This window comes from Lonchura striata, chromosome 9 (assembly GCF_050655825.1).
Source record: "Lonchura striata isolate lonStrDom1 chromosome 9, ASM5065582v1, whole genome shotgun sequence".
NCBI classification, from domain to species: Eukaryota; Metazoa; Chordata; class Aves; order Passeriformes; family Estrildidae; genus Lonchura; species Lonchura striata.
Window position 1 is genome coordinate 9,633,587 of NC_140711.1, and position 27,221 is coordinate 9,660,807.

Genomic DNA, 27,221 nt, shown 5'->3' on the forward strand with positions numbered 1-27,221 from the left:
GACAACCATATAGGAAAAAACTGTGTAAAATAAGAAAAAATACCAACTCCTCCTTCTTTTTTAATGTGTGCTATTTTTAATAGTAGGGCAAACTCCTTGTTCTTCTTTACAATTAAATAAAAAAATCGTTGCTTTTTGTTCCAAAAAGTGGAAACTATTAGTACACTTTTTTTCTATGCATGCAGGCATGACTGATACATTCACAGGACAGGAGAAAGATTAATTTTGTGAGTTTACCTCTGGGAGAAGAGCTCTGCTCCAAGTTCTGCACAGACCTCCTGAAACAGCCACTGCCAGCAACACATTTGAAGCTGGATGTATGTGATTGCCCACGTTAAAACTGTGATGCTAAATGAACATAAAGTCAGAGAGATTTGTAAGGATCCAGTGCCTGTTGTGCCATTGCTGCCAAGAAAATGGAGATGTGCAGTTTCTTGTGGTAACATCCATAAGGAAGTGTGGAGCTTGTGGTCTAGAGGTTGGCCAGCCTTTAAGTAATGGTGAGCTTACTCTGGATCTGAAGCACTGCCTGTGTTTTTCTGTCCTGATTTTAGATTACGTGTAAATACAAAAGAATGGTTGTTTATTACCTAAGAAACTACTTGTCCTATTTTAGGGAACCACTAATTGGAAGGAGTGTATGTGCTCTAGTTCACTATTTGCACTGATTTTGTAGCAGAATACTGCAAATTCTGGATTAACTTAATTTAAGCAAAATAGTAGGCACAGAGGTGAAAAACTGCAAGGACAATGGGAAAAAAACTCAAAACATCGCTCACATTTCTTAGAAAAGTGGCAGCCATTATTTTTCTCAGTGCTGCCACTGATATTGGAAGAGTTCAGAGAATAAGGTTGTTGTGCTGGGCAATGCTGCCAGAGTATTTCCTTGTTCTCTTTTTATTTATACCCATCTGCTGGGTCTTGTCATGCACTGAGATATTCTTGTACAGCTTTTAGCACAACCAGACCTCAAATCCACTCTCAAGGAACTGAACATCACTGTTGCATTAGGACAAAAGGTGTTCACAGGTCTTATACCTGCATTACACATTTCACAGGCATGAAACTAATTTTAAGAATTTTTAGATTTCTGACATGTAAATTAGTTCCTCCTATTTCCTACACCAAAGGCACCACAAACAATATTTCTCCAGCTGCAAACACTCTTTGTGTGTCCCATTTCCCTCTGTGTTTTCCTTCAGCAGTAGCTATCTCATTCCCTTAATGGAAGTCAGACCCAGACCCTGAACGTATTTTCTTGTAAGCAGATCGGTAACAGTAAGGAGAAGGGACACATCTCCCTGAATTCTACCTTAAGGCCAGATTTCCATTAAAAATTACTCATTGGTGTTTTACTGAGACAGTCAATTGTAAGACATTCCTGACACGTATGCCGTTGATATTTCCGGTGATATTTTTTTCCCAGTGAAGTCATCCTGCAGTATTCTGAGGTAAATAGCAAAAATATTAAGTTTGGGGAGAAATGTGCAACCACTACAGCTTTTACAGGCACAAAAATGCCACCCCTTCAGCTACCTCCCGTGCCCACTCACCATTACTAATCCTTATTCACACAACCACACTGGCCACGGTTTCCAATGCAGACCAAAATTAGTAGTGGAAAACTTGCTTGCCTTGCTTGAACAATGGGTTCAATTCTAAGAGAGAGTGTGACTAACTATTTGCCTTGACCCATTGTGATCCCTTGTCCCCCATTTCCAGGGCTTGCACAGGACCAGGAAAACAGCAAACAGTCATTTGCAGCGTGTGTGAAACAAAAGGAAAGGATTCTTGGTTGGGTTTTTTTTGTCCTCTCCCTTCTGCACAAAACGAACACCCATAGCAAAATTTATGGGTTTTCTTCCCTTGATTACTATGTGAAACTTTCATCAAAATATATATTTGGGAGAAATCAAGTAAAAGAAAATATAGATTTGTTTGAGTTTCACTCACATCCACACCCCATTCCAAAATATCAAAAAATGCCAGAAAGATACTCAAACAAAGAGCTGTAAAAGTAAAACAGATTCCCAGCGGTGACATCTGTTAGTATAAGGATTATTCAAACATCTCTAGTTTTTCAAAGAAATGCCAGGATGTCTTCCTACCAAAAGGCAACTCAGTCTAATATCCTCCTTAGCTAATCTACATACAGACCATGTTTCTATATTTTGTTGGCACTAGAAAACTCACATGTTTGTCTTGACATGGAAATAAAAAGCAATTCAAAGGGAATCTGAAAGTGTGTATACTGGGGAGGCAGCTTAAACTGACCTTGGGATTAGAGAATTATCTTTTTGTGAAGCTGAGCACAATTATCAATGCATGGTTTGGTAAGAAATACATTTCTTCTGAAAGCAACTTTATCATCTAGTGCAAGACAGTTTCAATTTAAGAGGACAGCAGCATGATAAGGTGGTCTGTAAAGAAATATTTTCAGTCTGTTTTTGATACTTTTTTTACCAATGAACACAAACAGGCACGCAAATGTGCAAAACCTGGATAAACATGCTGCCAAGCACGTGGATGGAAGGCAAAACCAAAAGGACCCACTAGAAACCATGCTGTAAACAGAACCAGAGGCCATAAAGCTACTCTAGAGCTGTCCCAGACACAGCGTTCTCCATTCTGCTCAAATTTCTCAGGTGGCAGATGCAGACCACCTACACACAGAGCCTCCTGGAGAGAGCTCTGGGCACCACTCCCTTTGTGTCAGTGCAGAGCAATGGCACCGGGGATGGCGTGAAGTGACGCCAGCAGCTCCACACCCCGTGTGGAAACACCTGATGGCTTCATCACACTGGGAAGCTCCTAGAGCTCATAAACTGATGAATAAAATTTACCTGAGGATTGCAGCAATATTTATAGCCTTGAGAATTAACACATTGGAACGTGAGGTTTCCAAAGCTTGCGCACAGAAACTTGATTTGGGAGATATTTATCAGTGTACCAATGAAATCAAATATAAGACAGTATTTAGCCTGATTCCAATGCATGGTGTTTGTAAGTGCTAATGATTTTTTTTTTTTCCTTTAATTAAAATTCCCTTTAAAGTGTTCTCTAAATAAAACATTGCTTAAAATGCATCTGCTTCAGAGTCTATCACTCACACTAAGCTTTCAGAAAAAAAAATTTCCGCAACTTAAAAGGCACTATAGGATATTTAGACTAGAGTTATCTCACAACATGTTCTCTGGCTGCTCTGTTATTTGAGCTCTAAATGTTAAACATGTGAAAGCAACATAAAAGGATCTTCCCTTTAAAGCACATTTTCCAAATTCTCTCTATCTGTTATTTAGAACCCCATAAAGATCTGTGTGTGTCTACCCATCTGCAACCACATTTATTTTTGCATGTTTTTGAGTGCATATCTCTCAGTGTCATAAGGTCTTCATAAATAAATCAACCTACTTAGATCTGCATGCTTTGAATAACAAGTCAGCCACCAGCAGATGGATACATTTTTAATTAGGTAAGCAGTCAATGCCTGTTGGTTTGAAAACTCTCTTGTTTCTCTTAAAAAGACGGAAACTAACCAAATTAAATCCAAAATTGCAGTGGGACAGCACAGTGGTTTTAATCTGCATGTAGCTGCAAATCAGCTTAGGTCCCAGCCTGTGAGACAGCTTGAACAAATGCAATATTTTATATCAAACAAACCTCAAAGTGAAATATTTAAGGATCTTGCAAGAATACGCTGTAAACAGTATGTATTTTTCAATAACACATGCGGTTACTTATGCAATCTTCTCACTTGAGCAAGACTCTGATCTTAATTCACTTACTGTGTTGCCTTTGCAATCTCTTAAGCAAAATATTTTTAAGCAGCAACTTTTAATTTACATAATCAGACATACTTTCCCAAATAACATGGAAGAAACTCAGCATTAACAACATCTTGTACCGCTTAAATAATCCATGAAAAGAAACTTCATCAGTTCCAGTTAAAAAGTTTTCAGTTTTGAACTGGGAACAAAATTTAGTATGACAGATATACATCTTACTTGTACTAAACTTTCCATACTCCTCTGAACTTGTCCAGCTCCTGGAAGTCCAGGTAAATGCTCCAAGGCAGAGAGCCCCAAAGGAGAGCTCCATGGACTTCCAGAGCACCCTCGTGCCTGCAGGCGATGGCTCAGCCCAGAGTCACTGTCCCCAGCTCCCCTACCCCTGATGTGCTCTCCCCTTTGGCTCCCACTCACCAAAACAAGGCCTTTTGTGTCCCTTTAGTTCTTTCTCCCATAAGAGTCTGGAAGTTTTTCTGTAGTTTCCCAAGCGTCTTGTGTCACTCTCATGAGCCAGTGAAATGAATTCGAGGGAACAATCCTCAGGCCAGGAAGGCAGCAGAGCTGGCAGCAGGCTGTGCCTTCATGGGCTGTGAGGAGACACCAGGGCAGCCCTGCCTGCCCAGCCAGCGCTGGCACTCCCAATTCTCCTCCCCAGGCTGAGCAGTGACCAAGAGACACCGTGTCCCACACAAATTCCACCTGCCTCAGTGTGCCCAGGTAGTGCAGACAATTGTCCCTGGAACAAAAAGGCTGCTCTGGCAGTGGAGAGCCAGGGCAAAACAACTGTCCCCTGCTTGGCTAAACCCCCCTGCCCCACCCTGCTGTGCACACTGACCCCACTGTGCAGCTGCTCTGTACCTGACACCCAAAACTGTCAGAATTTCAGGGGCCAGCATGAGGGTCTTACGTTGGCATTGAGGCGACAAAATAAATTCTTTTTGATCCTCATTTAGTTTTATGCTTACAAAAAGGAATAAAATTCACAGAGTAGAGAAAATCTCCAGACATAAAATCTGATACTTAAACAAAACAGATTAAAAGTAAATGGGCCAGGTTTAATCTTTGATGTCACTTCCTTGGATTTCATGATACAACACCTGAGGTGAATTTTTTCCATTTTACTGCAGCACACTCTTTTTCCTGCATAAGCTTATGGTAAAATAATAACCAAGTTTCCCATATGTTAAATAGTAAAATTTAGTTCTATCATTTCTTTCTATACCTTTACAGTTCTCCTCAGTTGACTAAATGGAAAATACTATATCTCTGGAGCAGGCTGGAAAAGAAATAAAGGTCTGACTCTCATCCTAGTTTTATGGGGATTGTGCTGATGTAATTGTACTGATTTCTAGGAAATTGCTTCAGATTTGTGCCATTAGTTAGATCAGAATCTAGATGTCAGTGCACCCTGAAAATACCCAGCTCTGCAAAAAGGTTCTGGATTACTCTGAGTTTTACATCCTGAAGTCTAATTGCACTATGTAAAATAACATTTATTAAAGATCAGATATGAAACATAAAGATGGCAATTATTTGAAACTTTAGGATGTAATATTTGCTCACTGATCTACATGGGCCATTATGCTAAAAAACTGCAGTAGTACAGGAAATAAAATGTCTCTTATATGTGGCATGATTTTACATTCTTAGTCAAAATGAAAATACTGCAAGATGGAGAATATTAGTAGGGGCACTCTGAGGCCAACTTGTATTGTTTAGAAAATCTTTTTAGCTGATAGTTCCTGTCCTGTGCTACAATTTTCCTTGTGCCTAGTCTGAGATATGTGTTGTAGCTTACAATTGAGAGGGAAGGAAAATATTTTAATTTAAGAGTTGCTGCTGATGAGTACTCACCATATTTATTTGTAAAAATTACAGTGGGCTGTGCAGAGCCCTACTGCTCCCATGTACAGCAGCAGTCCTGAACAACCCCAGCACGGCTCTTGGAGCTCTGCAGGCTGGAAGGCAGATGAAGGAAAGGGGCAGCGTGCCCACTGGTGAGCTGGGGGCTGACAAAAATGGGATGAAAACACCCTTGCTGTATTTCAGCTCCACATTAGCAAATTAAATATCAATATGACAAAGGGAAGGGTAATTTGAGTCCTACGCATTCAATTATTTTTGTATTGGGACCTGGAGCCTTGTGTTCAGACTACCCTGTAGACCATCCAAATAGCATCGCCCTGACTCAGAGGAATAGACCTCATCAGACAACCACCACAGTCTTTGTTTTACCACTTTTTACAGTTTCTTGGAAGGAGATAGGAAGCCAAAAACTCATGAGTTTTTTTATGGGCAACAGTAGAAAGATGAAGCCTTTCTATTGAAATAATGGAATTTATGATTTAGATTGATCTGATTATCAATATCAGAATAAGTTAAAGGAGGATTATGCTTGTTCCATTTAACAGGATTTCCTATTTAACAGGACTTAAACAACTTAAAAATTTATGTTTTAAACAATAAGAAGAGTTGGTGTAAATTTCAAACAATATTATTTTTGCTTATCCTTCAATCCTGTCCTGACCTCCTCTCTTAGAGTCTCTCAAGTAAAATAGTGTATAAAATCTTAAAGAATACAATACTATTGCTCAATTTTGTCTGCCTTTCATTAACATTTATATGAGTTTATGCCATGCCTTTTGCTGCTTTCCAGCTGATAAATGTTTTTTTAATATTGCGCACAGATCATTTTGCTTATAATCAAGGAAGAGAAATTAAGTTTAACATCTGAGAGCTTTAGGCAAAAATGTCAAGCGTGGCCCAGATGACCACATGAGAGCTGCAGCCTCTCTTTGTGCCCCAGATTGGCTGGTATTGTTTTGGTGCTGCTGCACTGGAGCAACAGAGCTAACGTAATTATGAGACCGGGCAACATCTGGCAGGTTTGGCACCCAGCTCACAATCGACCGCGGGCTCGGGTCACGGCATGAACGCGCCCCAAGCGCACGTTAGCGTGCGCAATCATAAAGCTGCATTAGCCAGCAAGGGCCAGCCCGGCATTCCTGGGTTTCATCGCCCCACAGAACTGATGGCCCGCAAAAGAGCAGTGGCACCACACACAAAAGTGACGATGCCGGAGAGACTGATGCGCTGCGGGCGGTGTTTGACATCTCCTGGCTGCGGGCTCTTGTGTGCTGTGATTTATGTCACCCTAATGATTGATTACTCTCAGATCAGCCCCATTCTACCATATCTCTGAGAATTTCCCTCTTCTTCAAACATCTTTTTGTTCCACCAGCCCTAGGCTGCAGATGGCATCAACCCACGCATCTCCATTGTTTGAAGCCTGCGATGACTCCACCATTCTTTGGGGGAATGCTCATAGTCGAGCAGCTAGTGTCCAATTAAGTCCTGAAACTGTGGCTGGGGGCACTTTAACCTTTTTATTTCCTTGCTCTCTTAGGAATTTCATTTCCCATGACAGCTGCAACTCAACAATACCTAAAAAAGTCATCAAGAACGAAAATCAGAAGGAGACGTATTTTTAAGGTTATGGAAAAGAGCTTCAAGTGACGGCTACAGCTGCATCTGTCACACCTCCATAAAGGTTCTTCTGATCATGTTTCACAAAGTGAATTATCATCTCTGGCATGCAGCATTACAGCAGACTCTGTGTAAAGACAACAGGCTAAAGCTTCTGCATGCCGGGAAGCCAAAAATGCCCCTGGGATGCTTATGCAAATCATTCGTTTTCTCTGATATCTCAACCACTCTGTGTGACACATAAAATATCAATGACTCAATATTCATATGATGGAAAAACAGAAGAATCCAGTGTATCAAGAAAACATTGATTTTTTAAAAATCTTTTTGATTTTGGCAAATCTAATCGGGCACAGTGTCAGGGGAATTGGTATAGTGTATAGTAAATGTCTCAACTTCTTTAAATCACAGCAAGCAACTACAACAGACTTCATTAGTTCGTATTTTCTCCTTCATTAGAAAGCAACACCACCAAAAAGAAGATATTTCCAACTACTTCAGTCACTGACTGAAGATGTCCAAAAGAACTTCACGCTTCCACAGAAGGCTTTTTCTGTCACTGTGTACATGCAGTACTGCTGCCCAGTGCTCTCTGGAGCTCTGTGTACTCTCTTTCACTCCCAGAAGCCCTGGCACATAGAAAGGGATAGACCACAACTCCCAAGAAATCCTTCCAGCTTCAAGTTCCTCAAATAGCACCAAACACCATTAGTCAGATGCAATACCAAGAAGTAGCAGAAAAAGCTTTGCTTTTTGTCACTCAAAGCACAGACTAATTTGGGGTTTAGGTAGGATGTAACAAAGTCTACAACACATTTCATTTATCAACAATATCTGCAAAGGGATCAGTTCCTGTATCCTCATGGTCAGGATTCAAGCCACAGGGTACACTGAAGCCCATCAGTTTCAGAAGGAATTGGGCTCCTGTCTGACAAGCAACACCATCACTGTATGTACAATGCAGAATTTCCTACCTTCTGTCAAAAGCCAGTGAAAACTTTCAGCTGCACTGGGGAGATCTGGTCATACCAGACAAAATATTCAAAGGACTCACATCATGCTAAAAGGCTGGGGAAAAATACCAGAGAAAGAGGGTAAGAGCAATAGGTCAGCTTGTCCCGGCCAAAGTTATGACTAATTGCACTTTTTCTTAAAACAAAATGATCTTAAACTGTGGCATTTAATAGTTCCATGGACACAGTTAATTTTTCACCCAGTGCTGCTCATCTCTTGCTTTGTTTAATTTTTGTACAGGTAACAAGGGATGCAAGATAGCTGTCAATGGCTCCAAGCCTGGATGTATCCTCAGAGTGAAGATCAGAAGCACTGATCTGTGTTTTCCTTTTTACTTTTTTTTTTTTTTAAATAAGTATCTAAGGAGTTCCTGTGAAAGCATTTAATGTAACTGGGTCACAAAGAATGAAAGCTGTCCTTGGGCAGCCTTTGAACAGGCACAAATATGTTTTCCTCTTTAGTTCTTTTTCAGCACAGCAGAAAACATAAGCCCCTTTCCATAAGCTTTATTTCATTTTTAACAGGCTCTGCAACTCCTGAGAACCCATAAACAGTGCTGAAATGTAATTCAAATAGTCTTCGATACACACACTCCAGGTCTGAGTCCCATTTAAACTAAGGTTTGCATTATCTTAACACCTGCTGTAAAACACTTTTCATTGCTGGAATGCAAGGAAGGATTTAATTTTAGGGAGAGGGCTGATCAAAATATTTTGACACAGCCAGTTCCAACAGGAAGTCCCGTGCAGCAGAGACAGCCACCCACAAGGGCCTGACCAGTATTGATCCTTACTGAAACCCAGCTCTCATTGGTTTAGTTTACCCAAATGCTGTGGATGTGTAGAACTTTTTAGACTCAAGGAAAGATGGTGAATATGTTTCTGAAAGAGGGCAGATGAGCCCATGTGCTCTGACAGTGGTGAGTGATCCCTGTCCTGGCTGCCTTTGCAGGAGCAGGACAAACTCACAGTGTCCCATAACATGTTTTTACTTACTGCTTTGGGGCACAGTAATCTTAGTCTTAGCATTTAGATATGTTCAGTATAATCTGGGTGCAATGAATAATAAAAAAATGTATATATATTTGGAGAGTTGAGAGCTTATCTATGGCTTTCTTTTGCCAGACTGCCTTTAAGCTGCTTTGTGATCCCCTGATGGCTGCCCACAGCTGCCATGAGCTACAGCAGCTCTCAGGTAAGAAAAAATTATTTGAACTGATGGAATACCTGCATAGCAGGGTGAGGTGATGGTGAGGAGAGCTTCTCTTCTGTCTATATCGGCCCAGAAAATAGGTTAGACAGCTCAGTCAAAAAAAAAAAAAAAAAAGCAAAAAAACCCCTATTTGGTCATTGGGCAAGACGGTCTTTGTCCAGTTTACTTCATTGCTAAGCAGTAAATTATGTTTTTAAAGATAACTCTGCATCAATCAGCTAAGCATCAGACTTTCAAAGGCTGTGTAAAAGGTACAGATTCACATGCACCCATCTCTCTGCTGCACAAACTATGTGCTTTTCTCAGTACTGTTTTCGTGAAAATCAGGATGGCTTTAACGCAGCCAAGCACTTAAGCTTAAGTATTGAGTATAAAAGCACCTCTCCTGACTTCCTCGAGATTATTCATGTGCCTGCCTTTGGCATTTAAGCACTAAGTTGAGCCAAAATCCATAGTGTTATCTAAAGGAAATAACTGAATATACTGGATTAAAACACTTACAAATGTTGTGAGCACCATTGCTGTGGGGAGCCTGTTTTGTAAAATGGGTAATGTTTATAGAATAAAACAGGACAGAGGTTTCTACTGCTCTATCACCTGAATCCAAATGAAGAGACTGAGGAGTTACAAATAGAGAGCCACAGACTGGCAGGGATTTGTGGAAGTCATTTTATCCAACCTCTTTCTCAAGCAGAATCACCTACCACAGGCTCCCCACAACCATGGGCATACTTGTTCTTTTGAAAGCATATGAATGCTAGAAACACCTCCAAGCAAAACAAAACAAACAAACAAAAACATAGAAATTCATATTATGAGTAAGTTTACAGATTCCTGAGAGAACTGAAGTCAAAGCAAAGACTTGCAGGAGAACAGAAACAATCATGAACAGCACAAAATAAACTCTCCTCAGTTTCCAATCTGACAGTAACTGATGATCTTAAGATAATACATCATACATCATTTTGGCCTAAAGACAGAGACAGTTCTTTTTGTGAAGTAACATCCCCTGCAAAAGGACAGAACATTCTCTCAACTCAATCTCTACACCTCTGTTTCATAAAGAACTTGGGGATATGACTGAAGGAAGAATTGGGTCTATTCTTCCAAAGAAAATAGGAGAAGCTGTACATTTTTCAAAATTTTTTTGCCTGATGAAAACTATAGAGTTTTACATTTATTGTTTTTTGCATGGGAGGAGGAAATGAGCCTTGTACAGAAATGATCCTTTGAAGGCATCAGCTGGCACAGTACCACACCATAAGTGCTGATGGGGATTTTGCAATGCAGACAGAGATTCCATTGCCATGGAAAAGCAGGATCTCCATCCCAGGCTGTACAGCTCACAGATCCACATGAGATCTGACACAGACAATGGTTCTGCTTCCACTGTTTGACTCAAAGTCACAGACAGCAGAACCCATGGACAGCAGTGGGCTCTTCCCAAAAACAAAGCAGTCAGAAGAATGGAGTGGCAATACTCATTTCTAGACACTGCACATGCTTTCCAGGCTCCCTGCAGGAGGTATTTCTGTATAAAGATGGACTAGGCTACTGTTGAAATCATCTATGTTCTAAACACTGTTCTAATAAAGTTTCTGTGAAAATAAGCCTTGACAGTAGGCTCAGAATACAGGATTTGCTTTTTGACTTCTCTCCCCAGTGAATATAAGCCTGATATGTAGACCTCTGCCTGAAGTTCTGTTTCATGTCAACTGAAAGAGAGAGGTAAAAATAAAACCAAACCAAAATTCACTCCTAACACCTTCTGAGTTTCCATGCTCTCATCAGGCCTGAGATATTCATGGCAAAGGCACATCTTACCTGGAAACACAGGAAGGAGTGATCAGTGGCCAGATCTGTGTTATCAGTAAAAGAAGAAAGATTTATTTTTTTCTTTTCTATTTTTAGTGGCATTTATTTAGTAACTCCACTAAAAATCAAACAATGTTCATCTATCTATGACCAGCATATAGCTCATAAAGAAGAATCAGTAGTTTGCAATTTCAGCTCAGTCACTGTAACTTTTCTTACACTCTCTTCTAGATTTCTCTTATTTATTTATTGCATTTCTAAGGATTTTCTGTTAGGGCCCGTGGACACGTGTACATAACAGCCATAAAAATCAAAAATGCAATCACAATCCCTGACCAAACAGGGTTAGTGAAAAAAATGATTTATGCTCTGCACAATTCCTCTATGTGTTAAGCTTAACAGAAACAATTGTTCTTGTTCCAACTGCACTCGTAACACAATCACTACATTTGCCCTTGAAAATGTCTGCCTAAGAACAACACACCTCCCAGGGTTAAAGAGCTGGGCTTTGGGGTTTTTTTTGCCCCAGATCAGAATCTTTTAACATAAAAGGTTCAGAGATTTCTTTTGAGCTACTACGATGGCTGTAGCCCTGCACAGGGTCAGGCAGCAATGAGCAACCCTGCTGTAATGGTGGGTTTTCTGCTATTCCCCCTCCAGTGCAGAATAAATGTCCTTTTGTCACTCTGTGGAGTACTTGATTTCCCACAGAATGGTTTATTTCTGCAGAATTCTCCAGGCACACAAACCATTCTGTTCTGGTGAGCTCTGCACGTCTTATTCATGGTAATTACGTTCACATCTTTGATCTCAGATGAGATCTCTTGTGCATATTTTGTTCTATTTATGTCTTTGATCTTGTTACTTGTTTTTCCCCCTTTTTTCCAGTTGCCTGCCTTTCCATTTGAAAGATATTCATCCTACATCACTTTAAAGACAAAAGGTGAAGCAGTGCTGTATGTATCCTAAGTAACCTTGCAGAATATACAGGAGCGCCGAGCAATTTTGTGAGCAGAGCACATCAGGGTTTTGTCTCCCAGTTTAAACGAGCAGCATCACATCGTGCTGCTGACACCAAGAGTGTATCTAGGCAGCTGAAAACAAGATGTGGTACAGAGAAGAGTATATTAAAAAAAAAAAAAATAAAAGCTAGTTATTGTGATGACCACAGTGACAGCAGATTACCCTGGCAGAGAAGAGCCACACGGGAGTCATGAGTGTGCAGGGCCAAATCTGCTCTCCATGGCAACAGGCAAGTGACAGGGGACAGCGTGGCAGGGGACAGCCTGGCAGAATCCTCATGTGGAGCAGGGACACGCTGTCCCAGCCCTCACTGCCTGGCCAGGCTCTGCAGCTGTGTCAGTGCTGGAAGCTTCGGTCTCCAAAGCACCTTTGCAGCAGACTTGACCCATAACAGGCATTTACAAATAAAGGAAGCAAAAAATACTTGTATCTTTTCAGGTGCTTGTATTGTTAATACTTAAATAGTGAAAGCATAGCTGTGCTAGCATCCTGCACAGTGGTGGCTCTGGTGCTGAGCAAGGAGCTCCTCAGTGGGTGCACAAGCATGCGACAGCTCTGGCACTTAAAGTCAACAGCATCTGGACTTATGGTTGAGAGTAAAAATGCAATACTGTTGCACTAAAGCTGGTTCTTCACTAGTTATCAAAGCAGAACAGAGGAGTAACATTTCCAGGGCTCCAAATTACCATAGTAAAATGACCTGAATTGACTACAGCATTTCATGGGGATTAAGCTGAAAGAGTAGCTGAATCGCCAGTTACGAAAGCATATGCATGGATAGGTCAGAGCTACTTAAAACAACCATCTCAAACCCCAAATTCAGCCAAAACTTAAAACCAGCTCTTTACTCTGAAACAGTTGCATTTATAATTCCCCTCCTCTGTGCTGGCTTGGCTGAAACAGCAGAGACCTGACAGCAGATCTATGTTGTGACACAGCCATGGAAGAATCCTCTGCTCTCCTTTATCACCTCACAGACAACATTTCATATCAGTTATACATACAGAATCATCACAGAAGGCTAGCAGGCTGGTTAAGGGTGAATGACAGTTTCTATCTGAGAATTTATATCAATTAATCAAGACATCGATGCTAGAATTTCTCGAGCTATGGGAAGCATGTAGACTGGGGGCAGAAGGCTTCATAGGGCAAGGTGTTTCTAAATGCCTACATTTATCTGCCAGACCTCAGAGAATTCTCAAGCAGCCAGTATGTTCATCCAGTATATAGCACTGAGCTTCTCCCTGATTGTCTCCCTGTGAAACACATGGGAGGTATACTACAGCTACCATGTTATGGCAGCATAGGGCTCCTAGTGCCTGAGTCACTGCCTGCAACGTGTGTGTAACTAATTTCTCTGAGATCTCAATTACCTCTCCCTTCATCCTGTTGTGAAAGTGGAGTTGTTATCTCAGCAGGGAATATTAGTGTCACATTGCTTACTTTGCACAGGTTCCTCTCCACATGACTAATCCTTCACCCATGGGTATAAAGGTGCAGGGATTTGTTGCTAAAAGCTGTGTGAAAATAGCAGACAGAAGCTTTAACTCCCAGGTCATCCCTAATCCAATGGATTAGCAGTCACAGAACGTATGAGCAATTAAGATGGTGAACAAACTTTTCATTAGGATAACCCTAAAAGGACACAACATTATCAGGATATTACTATTTTGAGAAAGGGAAGAGAGAACCTTCAAATTATTTAGGCTTTATTTGCCTTAATTCCAGCAGACACAGCAAATGTTTCTTTAGAATCTCCTCAGAAGCTAAGCTCATATTGTCTCCTGCCTTCCAAAAACACATCAGAAATTTCATTTTGTTATTCTGGATGAGCATTTCCCCAAGCTACTCTCATTTTAAAGCAGAACCAGTAAATACTTTGCAACCAAAACCTCTCTGCTAGCAAGATCCCTCCCACAGCAACTGAAGTGCCTTCTCAACTTGAGCCACAAATTGTGCAACAGTTATGGCACTTGCTGTCTTTGATGATGTGCAGACATCCCAACCTTGTGCAACCCAACAATGTTCCATGGGAAAGTCCTTTCTGTGTAAATTTAAGGTAAATGGAAAGAAACCTTGATGCGTGTAATCCCATTTTAAAAATAATTCTATGGCATGGGAGCCTGGAAATCTGTGTTTGAGCTGAAATTAAAAAGCAAAAAGAACCAAGACATTTTAAATCCTCCCATACATGTTCTTCCACGATCCCAGTAATGTGGGTTACATGACTGCATTTCAGAAACTTTTCCTTTTCTCATCCAGACTGGTTTCCCTAAATCCAAACATCTTGTGCTATTTTCATCACTGATGAATAGGATAAATCAAGAGACCCCTGCCCCAAAGCAGGATGCTGTTCCCAGCAGGTATTTGCTGACCTTTCCTCAGGCAGCTCTGCACCACCCCAGTGCAGGTCTGTCCTACCCCTGCTCATCCCGTGTGGTCCCTGCTCTCCACCCAGCCTCAGACCCACATCTCTCCTGAGCAGCTGGGCCACAGCATCCCCCACTGCACACCAGCTCCCCTCACCTTTCTGCAGCCCCTGGGCTTTGGGGCAGCCAGAGGCACCACAGGCAGGTGCCAGCTTGGGGTGCGGCCGCCCAAAGCATCCTAACCCCAGGATGAGCAGCGCAGGGTCCCCGCTTTAGGCTGAGCCTAAATCCTTCTTTAATCTGCCTTTGGCAGCTCCAGCAAGGCAGGCTGGAGGGGGGATTGGACAAGGCAGTCAGAGCAAGTCCCGCAGTGAGAAAATGAGCCCAGCTGTGGGGCAGCACCCACTGCAGCCATGCTGGGCCGCGCCGCTGGAATTCCCAGCACGGGGACAGGGGATGGGGGTGGCTTGGCAGGGACAGAGATTGGAGTGTGGCAGCAGGGATAAGTGACCAGCAGCCTGGAAAACTGCCAGGAAGACCCTTGACTTCATAGCATTTCTGCTGTCTGGGGAAATTGAATAAAACACATTTTAATTTTTACTGTTACTTTTTTGATATGTGAAGAACAATGTGCTATTCCAGTTGAAAGTATTTTAACCATTTTTTGCCTGTATTCAATGAATATAAATACTCTTACATTAAAATATATATTCCTGCTTAATATAGATGAAGCAATATTTTACATTCATATAGATATATTCTATATTTACCTATAAAACAAAAGCTAAGACACAGCCATACCTACCAAGTGTTTCAACATATTTTCAGACATTTGCCATACTAGAATATTACCAAGAAACTGAACTCTCATTCACATGGGAGTTACAATTCAAGTCAAGCAGCTATATTTTTTTTCCTTCTCAGGAAGAGTTGTGGTCATTTTAGACAAGATCAAAAATTCAGTGCTTCCAACACCAAATTTTGTGATTTCTCTCCCCTCTTTTGCAGAGATATTCAGTCAAAACATTTTGGCTGCAAGGAAAGGGGTTAACAACTGTTAATACCTTTCAACTGCAAAGATTTCCATCATGATCATTTCTTGACTATGTGAATTTCATGCCTTAGAAAAGTATCTTAATTTCAGATTGAATACAATGGTTCAGCACTATAATTACAACCCCCCTTTTCCTTGTCTTATGGAAATAAAATTCATAATTCTTCCTGTCATTTTTACATATTATACTCATGTCACCAGGAGTTTTAAAGTTTCTTTTTTTAAGGTAGTTACTGGTGGTATAATAAAAGAGAGAAAATTAATTTCCTGCAGTTTGAATCAAAGTGCCCCAGTGTCTCAAGATGCGATGTTATAGTAAAACTGTAAAGTTAATGGAATATTAAAATCTGTCACTTGAGCTTCACAGGGAAAAATAGTTCATCATCTGAAGATTGAGAGTGTGATACTAAAAAGGGCTATGTATTTCACCAATTAACTGCTCAAAATTAAAATGAGAGAGGACTTGTCCTTTCTGTTTACAGAAACAGAGCTGTATTGCAACAATTAAAAGCTCCTTCTCATTTTCAGGTAAATAATAATTACCAATTCTTTTTAAACATCATACGACGATAACAATGCTCCAAACACAAACGGGTTTTCCGTGCCTTTGCTGGAGTGATTAAAATGTTGAAGGCATCCCAGCAAGTCCCTGAGCTCCTTGACAGCTGTCATTGCTATTGAACACAACTATAACAGCCAGAGAGAGCTTTATTGGTAAACTGTTCTGCTTTGCCACAAAGGCAATCTCCCAGGCATCTGCTGCCATATTTCAGAGCTTTTTTCCTTCCCTCTCAGATGGAGCCGGTGACTCGGTGCCATGTGCAATTTCTCCCTCTTTATCAATACCATTTGGTGAGGCTTGTGCCACCAGAGCTCAGGAGGTTTTGTTTCCAGGAAAATGAGCAAGGAAAATACATTTTTGCTGAATATAATGGCCTCTTTCTGGGCTAGTCATGTGCAACAATGGAGCCGAGGGCTTTTCAATAGGGAGTGGTGTGACTTCAGTGTTTAAATATAAATGCACAGAGTTTTTATGAGAAGTGCTGTACCCTTCCAATTTACATCTCTTTTTTATGGTAGGCAGAGGAGAAAGCTTCACCACAATGAGCTGCAGGCTCAATAAAGGCAGGTCAGACAGCCCCATGTCTGGCTGAGCACCACGCACAGCCACAGCCCGGCACTGCCAGAGCCCCCTGCCAAAGGCAGCCCCTCTTCCCTGGCTCCCCGAGCTATCCTGCCCCTACATCCCTGCACCCCAAAGCTTCCATCCCCACAAAGCCCCTCGGGCAGTGGAAAGCACATTTGCTCTACTTTCTGTGTTTTAAGGACAGCAAACCAAGGCACAGTGAAATAGGGTTACCTGCTCGAAGTCCCCCAGGCAGCCTAGGACAGGCTGGGAGCTGAACCTCAGCTTCCCAAATCCCTTGTTTAACTGGGGGGCTGTTCCTGGCCTCTCCGTGTGTCACCTGCACCCTGGGCAGACCAAACACCACCAGTCCCCATCCCCCAGGTCCCTCACCAGCACCTCCCTAGGCTCTTCCAGCACCTGGCCAGGTTACATTAACACCTCTTCCCCCCTCCCTTCCCCAGCCCTCTGCCTGGGGATAGCCATGGAGCTGCAGGAAGAGACCTGCAAGGTGGCTTTAGGTACCAGGGAAGGCACAAGTCCCAGGGAGCAGAGGGAGCGAGGCTGGGACAAGAGCTGGGATTAAGCTGCACAGAATATTTCAGCCAGGAAAGAAGTGATGGAGCCAAGATTTGTCAAAAACTTTTGGATATTTGTGGTGTGTGCTCCTGGAATGATAACCAGGTAGGTAAGGTACAGTTTTTTCCTCTTAACTGCTTAAATACTTTTTGTCTTCCCCTCTTAGTGGAAAATAGGAAATCAGGAAAGAATTATGTCAATCACGAAGACAAGGACTACTGCAATATCTAAGATATATACATATCTCTGGGCGCTGAAAGCAGTTAAAATCAATCTGTATTTGTACAGTTCTAATAACCCAAAAAGAAATCTTAAGAACAGCATGATTCAAACAGACACAAAAGGAATTTTTATTCTCTCAGATCAGATAGTGCAATTCTTCAAATTAAAGCAGTAATCAATTCTCTCTTATGAAGGAAACACTGCCTGAACAACACTTTTCAGTTAGAGAATTATGACATCTTTCCTATGTTCTGCACCTTTAAATCTGTCAGACTACTGCTATCCATTTTAGACTATTGTGCTCATTCATGTGTGCAGACACATACACTGTGTCATGGAGACTGCAGGATATTCTTTCCTGTTTGGTGGTTTTAAATATAAAAGTTATTCAGACCACAATGATCTATTTACTGTTCATTAAAATATATAAAGCTTTATCCAGCCCTAAAATGCATTTGTGTTTGAGGTGCAGTGTGAGAGCTGCTCGGCAGCACAATGGAACATCAGAACTAGAGCTGGTTAAAAAATAGGTTTGATGTCCTGTAAAACAGTCCAAGATTTCTTCTTTTTTGTTGTTGCTGCAGGTCTGAGGGCAAAAAGCTACATTTCTAAATGTTTTTACTTGATTCAATACTACAGGAGGGAAATAATTATTTGTTTGATATATCAATTCTCTTCACTTTTATGTAAAATTCATATTTGAAATAAAAAGCATTTTATAGCTATATATTTGCACTTCAGAAATGACAAAACCTGGTTCTCACCAAGTTCCCACTCCCCTTTGCTTTGTCCAGTCCCCATTTTGTGAAGAAGGGCCATTTTGTCAAAGTACTGTTTTCTACATAGGATCTGTTTTTTCAAAAGAGCAAAAAAAGACCAGATTCAGGTAAACAGAAGAGTCTCTGGGTAGTTAAAATTGCCAATCCACACAGTTAGAATGCAAGCATGGGGCCTTAGCATTTATTCTTCTCTAATTGCCAAGTACAGCTAGAAACTTCTTGCAACCTGCAAGAGGTATCTAAATGTTTTTAGATGCACCCAAGAGATCCCTTAACCCCTACTTTCAGATCTGTTCATTGCACCATTATGAAGTCTCATCTTAAATTTTAGACTATCTCAAAATGCTCCGGGAAATTCAACACCGTCCCAAAGAACCAGCCCCACAGAGGGTTAAAAAAAAGTGAACAGAAGTACTGTTGCATTAAAATAAATGGCTAGCAAGTGGTCTAAATAAAGCATTGCTATCTGATGCCTGAAAACAGATTTGACTGAAAAGGTATGCTTTCAGACTAAGAAAGCAGAAAAAACTAATTAGACAAGAAGCAACCGTGAACAAACATGTTAGCAGAATCAATAACTGGAACTGATCAGCTATTTCTTTAATTGTGCCAGCTGGGCTCTAGCGATGTGCTTAGAGGAGCATAATTACCCGTTTCAGTTGTACAGCAGAGTTCTTTTTCTTCCCCTATCCTTTTATTCACCCTCCTTTCTTTCTTTTTACGTTAGGAGCTGGTCATATGCCATTAGAGAAAGAAAAACAGGGTTGAGAAATTAGTGGAAAATGGGCCATCCATACATAAGACAATATTATATGAATAATTAGAAGTAGCCCTAAACAGTTATACCAAATGTAACCTAATAAGAAAGTGAGTCATCAAGGAAACATAACTCACTTCTTAATGTGAAAGGACATTGTGTGTGCTGTGTTCAAAGCAGCGCTGCAAAATAAAATAAAATAAAATAAAATGAAATAGGGACTGTTCACTCTCCTGTTTGGACATGCGTACCAGGGATTGTTCTAATTGCCCAGGCTGTGACTGATCAGGCACAGAGTTGTGCTGCTAAAGCACTGAAGTCCACGCTGTACAGCTGCCTGCTACTATTAGAAAGAAACCAGGACAGATATAAAATAAAGCACAGAAAGGACAGGGAAAGCATAGAGGAAGGAGAGAAGGGGCTCACTGATTAATTAACAAGCCAAAAAAAAACCAACCCACCCTTCCTTGACTGATGTTTACCCATCTTTAATTGGCAGCAAAACAAAGGATTTAATAACTGCAAGGCTCTTATGGGTAGCTCCATGGAAAATCCATAGCAGCACAGAGTAAGCTTGGGTTTTGATCTATAGCAATGACTAAATGGGTCTCCATTAGAGTGATGGCTACCCCAAAAAGTGAAAATTAAAAAGTGAAATATACATTTAATCAGCAACAGGCTAATATATCAAAGACGTCAGCCTATCCCAACCAGGGGCCTGATCCAAAACACATTGACGTGAGTAGAAAAAAGATTCGTGCCCCACAAAAGCTTGAGCTCACAAACTTTCCAAAGCTGATCTAAACCCTTTATACAGCTGAAAGCCTCAGAAAACCACGACTGGTCCTATTTTCTAGTCTCATGCAGGTCAGCTCCCTGTTCCAGGAGCAGCCCTAATTGGTGGCATGGCCAGAGGAGCCCAGCGCTGGCTCAGCTGTCCCCAGCCCCTGGCAGGGCTCTGGTCCACCAGCCACCTCTAACCATGGCACAGCCTCTGAGCAGCCACCACTTCTGCTTTCTGCAGCCCTCCTGAAGCTGCAAACTGCCCACCAAAGGGGAAAAGCCCCTGGCGTGAGGAAGGAAGCTGAAGGGAAGTAGAAGTGGAAAGAACTGAGATACTTTGGGATTGAGAAGTAAAAATAGGCACCAGTAGCAGCCAGCAGCTCCCACCCACAACCTGAGGCTCAGAACTCAGTTCCTAGGAAAACCATGGTGGGATGATGCTCACCAGGGTCCCTACAGCTGTAGTTCATCCCCACAAACCAGCAGAACACATTCAGCAGCAGCAGCCCAGGCTGGCTTGTACATGCCAGGGAGGCTTTGGCAGGTTGGTGTTTTATCTGGACAAGTATTTCTATGCTTTTCATTTTCCTAACAGAAGCCATTTAGCTTTATTGTGGCACATATGTCTCTTGATATGGAAAAGAAAGTTTTGTGAGGCAAGATTCAAAGGGCTCTGCATTTCTGTGGGCAGTTACGTCTGGCAGACATCAGTTCTTTACAGAGAGGAGTAGCAGGATTCAAAGCTAATTAGGAAATTATAAAACAAAAAGGAATCCTCTAATGATAAAAGGTTCATCAATCAGGATCAGTCAATCATACTGATAAGGAAAATAATTTAAGATTAGTGGCAGAGAGAATAAAAATGCATTACATGGGGTTAAGTTACAACAATGCTCATGTTATCTTTTTATCATAAGTTGCTGTATAGGCACTTAGCGTTATATAGTACACACAGAATATTGTAAAAGAAGATCTCAGCTTCATCTTTCAGCCTTTCAAAAAGTATCTAAGTTCTTGATCACTTAAATCTTTGCTGATTATTCATCACTACCACATTTTCAGAAAGGAGATGCTAAATTAGCTACTTACTATGGATGATATTCACTGTGCTGCTGAGTGCAGTCACAGAACAAGCCTCACAGAAGCAGTGGATGATAAAGCTTTCTGTGCTCATCCTAGGTATGATGAGCTCCATTTCAGCACAAACAGCCTGCACAAAGGGTGGTCACGGGGCCAGGCTGAGGAAGAATGGAAGTATTGGCTGTTAGCAGCAGCTATCAGCCCTGAGACAGGTGATACAGAGCCCTGTTCCAAGGGCTTCATCTTCAAACAGCCTGATCAGGACAAAACAAACTCAGAAGGGAGAAACTTGCCCCAAATTAAATTAAGGCATTGATTAGATTTCACTGGAACCCATTTCTTGCACTGACAAGAGACAGGGTTTGTGCTGTCCATCACTGGGCCCAGTTAAGGTTCATTTGCACAAATGTTATAAGAGAGTCAAAGACAGCAGAGCTCTGCCCAGTTCTGCCCTAGCCCCAGGAAGAACCCAGCTTCCCTGCCAGCCCCTGCCTGTGCCTTGGAGTCCCAGGTAAGGGAGGGCTTTGATGAGCTCGGAGCAGCGTGGAGGAGGAGGCTTGGGAGAGATTTCTGCCTCCTTCCTGTCAGCAGGCTCCTGTGCAGTGCAGGTGGCCTTCCCCAGCTGGGAGAAGATGTTTGGAAGGCTCAGGCAGAAGAGGAGTCCCTGGGAAGGAAGGGCATGAGGGAAACTGCTCCCTGCATCCAGAGCTCGGGAGAGCAGGCTGGCTGTGCCACCCCACTGTGGCTGAAAGCAAACCTGAAGGCAACAGGTTTTTGGAAAAGTCAAAAATTCCTTTTTGCCTTCATATTACATTTTACTTCATATTACTGCTGTTGTCCTCAGAGGCTCCAGCTGGAATCAGGTCCCCCTTGTGCCAGGCTGCTCAACCTTAAGGTTACAGACACCCTGTGCCAGGGTTTGCAGCCTAACAGGACCAGACAGACCAAATTAACATCAGTCCTGCTTTCCAAGTAGGAAGCTGTTACATAGAGGGATTTCAGTAGGAGCTGGGAAATGTTTCTAAAGTATGGCTTTCAAGCTTTCTGGGTCTCAGAAGCAGAATAAAACTCTGCCTTCTCCTCCTATAAAAATACAGCCTGACTTTGGAGCCACTTCAGAGCCCGAGATACAAAGGGAGCATTTGGCCTCATCCAGAGCATGAAACCCGGCCCCAGTCACAGTCTGCTCTAACAACCCACAGGCTTTTACATCCCCAAATGCCAAGGTGAGCATTTACTGTGAAAGGGAAAATGTTTTAATAACCAAAACAGCTCTGAGAACTGTTAAGCAGAGCTGTCATCAGTAAATTATTCCTTTCTGCTGTTATATTTTTTCCCCTCCTGTAGTATGATTGGAGAGCTAAGTGCAGCAGTCAATACGTAGTAGTCAGGCTAATGATTGTCTAATAGCTAAATTAGAAGAGTGACTCTTAATCATGCAGTAGTCTAGCACTGAAATCCAGCCATGAAAACTCTTTGATTACACTTCACTTTTTTAAAGACCTAATTAACTTTTATAAGACTTCTTGATTTTTAAAACATCTTGAGCAAACAGTACAACATGAAAGCTCTATAGAAAGCAGCAATTGTTTCACTTACATATCAGTTTCATGGTCTACAAAGATGGTGGACCTTCACACAAAACATAAAATTATGGAACACAGAATCATATATAATGTTACAAATCTTTTTATATTTGTATTAATTTTCTATAAACCTAAGCCCACTAATAAATGCATTTTAAATGGTCTTGCAGAAATACAATCCATTAAGCACTATGTAATCTACTCCTGGACCATCTTATAATGAACCCTAAGTGAATTTGTTCAGTTGAAGTTCAGAAGAAAGGTAAAGGGAAAATGGAAAAAATAGTATAATATAGCCAATATAAAACATGGACAAAAAGACAAATAAGGCTGTGCAATCTCCCTTCTGTGCACTAATATATTTGATTAGTCATGTAGTAGTTCTATCATGCATATTAGAAAGAGCTTCCATTAAATTAGGGTGATTTCAAATCCTTTATTACAAATCTGTAATTCTTCTAATGAAATAGGAATACAGAGATGCTAATTTTAAAAAACAAAGTCTCACAATCTACTTTGCTAAAATTGCTGACAGTGGAACAGGGGAAATGTCTGGCTTCAAATAACATTATAGTTCTTTTTCCCACAAAGAAAAGACAAAAAAAAAAAAAAAAAAAAAAAAACCACCTCAAAACCCAAACCAAAGAAACACCAAACTTTAAATATCCTACTAGGGAGTTGCTTACAGTCTGGATGATCTTGCAGACCTTCTGCCAGAAAAGCATCTCAGAAACCAGGAGGATTTACCATAGTAAAAAAAGAAACAAGCTATAAAATCTACATCTAATGCTCACTGAAATCAGTGGGCAGCCTTTTGGATGAATAGAGAAAAAAAATGAGTGCAATTAGTGCAGCTAGAGACCACTCTTGTTACTTAGAAAAATATTTCTGTTGGCTTCAAGCAAACCAACTGCATGGCTGCAGCAGTTGGCCTGTCACTACTGGAGAGAGGCAGGGAACACCACAGCAACTCAAAATTCCTTCAAGGGAAGGGGCAGAGAAGAGATTTAACATGCTTTTCCCTTCCCTACACACTGAACTTCCTGAAGATTTGACACTCTCTTCAATCATGTCCAGCATGCTTTCCATCTTGGGGAGACTGCAATGCGCCTCTCTCATTTTAAAATTAATTTGGATCACTTTCCACCTGCCTAGATAATGAAAACAAGATCCTCAGGTACTAGAGCATTTCAGAAATCAGATAGTGAACTTGAATCATATGTTTCATGGATTAGTCTCTCTCTGAATCAATTTATGTTGGCGATTTTGTTGGAAAACTGACCCAGATTCCGTACATTTTTTTAATTACTGGAAAATCACTTCATCCAATTCTCCCATTATGGATGACATATTTCATCATTTCTCAATATTAAATCATAAATGAAAGAATAAATTAATGGTGAGGTGTAGGAGTTTGCATTTCACGTCCCTGCACTGACTGCAGAATTTTATATGTGATTAGTCTGATGGGTCACTGAATTACCTTCAGATTACTAGGTCTCCAATTCAAAAGCATTTCTTCTATTATTATTACTTTAAAATTCAGTCTTCTGTTTTCTTAACAAAGGTGCAAGTCAAAATAGAGTTTTATAATATGTTATAATATGTTTTCCCTGGCCCCCTGCCTGCAGTTGTTTGGATAGCTGGCAGAGCGTGGTATCTGACAGTACAGAAACAGTGTGGATAGCTTGCCATTCCTATGGGGATCTACCTTTGGCAATAAATTTGGACTGGATGTCTGTTAGCAAAGTGTGTCAAAACTGTGCCAAAAGCACTTTTGGACATATAATAATAATAAATGAGTGTTGCACTGCATTAGTAGGGGAATTCTAATACAAGTTGTCCATCATTTTCAGTAAGTTCTTTACCATGTTAGCGAATTTATGTCTCATTATAAATTAACAGTTTCAAATACTTCATCCCATAGGTTCAGTAAAGTAAATATACATAAGTCTAGGTAACTTCCATGCCAACAGAACAATGCCCACATCCCTGCACATTCCCTCAGCACACAACTCAAACACAAATCCCAAGGCCAAATCCATGGCTGGGGCAGGGAAGCACATTAGAGCACAACCCACAGAGCTGGGCAGGCTCTGAGTGCCACTGAGGCTCTCCAAAAATCCTCAGCTCTTGGGGTAAACACCCCTCCACATTCCACTATTCTGACTCTACAACAGCCAATCTAAAAGGGCTTATCTTTATATTGCTTTCCACTCTGATGCAGAAATGTAGACAATTCATCTCAGTTGGAAAAATATGACTTAATCGCTATGAGAACCATGCCAATCCTTCATGGTACAACAGCCAATGTTTAGAAAATAGGTACCTGTTAAAAGCAAACAAACACATCAGAAATGTTGGGTGTTTCTTGAAAAGCCTCATAAATATAAGAGTAGGTAAACACCCAAAAGGATTTTGACATCTCCAAATTCTGAGAGCATTTGTGAGAACAGGTGATAAGTATCTGAAGATGTTTGGTACACTTGATGACATCAACAACAAATGATCACTACACACAAGCAGCAGGCCAAACAATTGTTACACTCATGGAAAATTTACACCATAATCTGCAGGTGGAAGATTCAGAAAGGACTTCATTTGGAAAATGGAAGTCACCAAAATCCAAAATTGCAAAGGAAAACACATTAGTTTTAGCTTCTTTTTTAAGCATACTTACACAATTTGCTCTTTTGGAAGGCAGGACAGCTATGCACAGGCTCAGTAACACTCCTGAATAAAGCAATACATGGCTGGAAGTCCATTATTCAGCTTTCACCCCATAGTTTTCCTATTATATGGCCATGATAATGACATGAAAAATGTTTTAAAATATTAGACTTAAAATGCTTGCCAAAAGAATCAAAGACTCATCCAACTTTAAGGAACATCATGAATTCATTCTTTCAAAGCCAACAGAAGTCACAGGTGTGCCTACTTGCCAAAAAGCCTGTTTTTGAATCTGCTTAAATATGGATTGGAAAATGCCCGTGTCTGAGCAGTGACTTGCATACACTGACTCCCCAGGGATGGCCTGAGGGGTGCACGCAGGGAGGCACACTGGCAGACTCAGGAACGCAGCACATCCTGCCTTTGCCAAGAGGTGTCTCCCAGAGACACCACAGAGGCAGGAGCCGCATGGGAGGGTGGGTTCTCAATGGCATAATTGGCACTGCACCTTCCACAGCAACATGGCCCGTGGACAGCAAAGGTAGCTGGAATTGCTGCTGTGCACAGAGCAGCACTTTTCCCAACCCCAAACACTCTGGGAAGGAGAGAATTCCTTTCCACTCTCTGAAAACTCTCTACATGTCTCCTCAGGAAGACCAACTACCAAGAGCTGCAGGTGGTGTACGAGAGGCTGGCACTCCCCTGCAGCCAGGTGAGAGCAGAAACCTTCTGAGAGAGGCTGCAGAGAGCAGCTGTGGAAGGAGCAGCAGCAGGCAGGGTGCAGCTGGGACTGATGTGCACTCTGTGTGCTTTGTGCCTCACTGGGATATTTCTGAGGGAAACTCCTGGGAGCAGGGACTGGCACATCCGTGCTGCAGCTGCCCCCAGAAGCAATGGAAACTGCTCAAGCCCGCTGGAAAGCAGAGCCCAGGCACCCTCAGACCTCTGGCCAGATGTGGGCTGGGTTGGCAAATGATCTACTCAGGAATAACAGCTCAGCACCACATAGTTTTTATTTGTGTAGGTGCTTTTCTTCCTTAATTTATCATGGCCAGAAAGGTGATGGTGAGGGTTGTGCTGTGGCCAATGGCACCAATGTCAGCAAGAAAGGGAGGGCTGGGACCTCCCCCCACAGCTCAGCAGCAAAGGGTCACTCAGTGAGTCCAAGGGGGCTGACACAGAGCACAAGGAAACTCCACCTGCCATCAACAGCATCCAGTAGCAGGAACCCATCTGTTAAAACATCACTGCCCCTGGGTGATGAAAATGGCCACAATTTTCACATAGCCCTGATTTTACTCCAGCACGAGGCACCTCTTAGGTCTGCTTTGGGGCAGCACAGTTGTGTGCTGCCTCCTACTACAGCAAAATGGGGAAAAGCTTAGTTTAACTCTACAGTGGTAATTTTTAATGTTTTTTTTTTCTAGGCTATAAAACACCCTTCCTCATGTAGTAGGCATAAATGCACTTCAGCACTTAAGATGTTGGTTCAGGCAACTGAGATGGAGTAATTTTATTTCTAGAAATGGTATTTTTCAATGGTCCCAGATGAATATTTGTATTCCTCCTAATGGCTGAGGAAGGAAAAGTCAAAATGTTATACTGTGAGAGCACTCTCATCACCTTTTCTTTATAAATACTGTTATTTTAATCGAGAATCAACTTCCTGCAGAAAATACTGCACATTTCTGAAATATACTTTTTTAGTGCTGAAGAACAAAGAGCAGACATCTGAGTGAAAGTCACATTGTTTCCACTTTTCTATCTGAACAAATATACTGGCTTATTATGCCTTGAGGAAAGCTATGAAGGATGGAGTGCTGTGGCTCAGATGTTCCCAAGAACTCTTCTGGACATCTGTTATAAATCTTTTGGTGG

General features: G+C 41.5%; 1 long non-coding RNA gene across 1 annotated transcript in view; it reads left to right on the forward strand.

The window, feature by feature from the left end:
* LOC116183976 (uncharacterized) overlaps window positions 1-26,043 on the forward strand; it is a 30,892-nt gene extending 4,849 nt beyond the window's left edge. The window contains exon 3 of the long non-coding RNA XR_014957302.1: window positions 186-26,043. This is a non-coding gene — a long non-coding RNA (uncharacterized LOC116183976). The remainder of the gene's footprint in view (window positions 1-185) is intronic.
* Window positions 26,044-27,221: the final 1,178 nt, after the last annotated feature.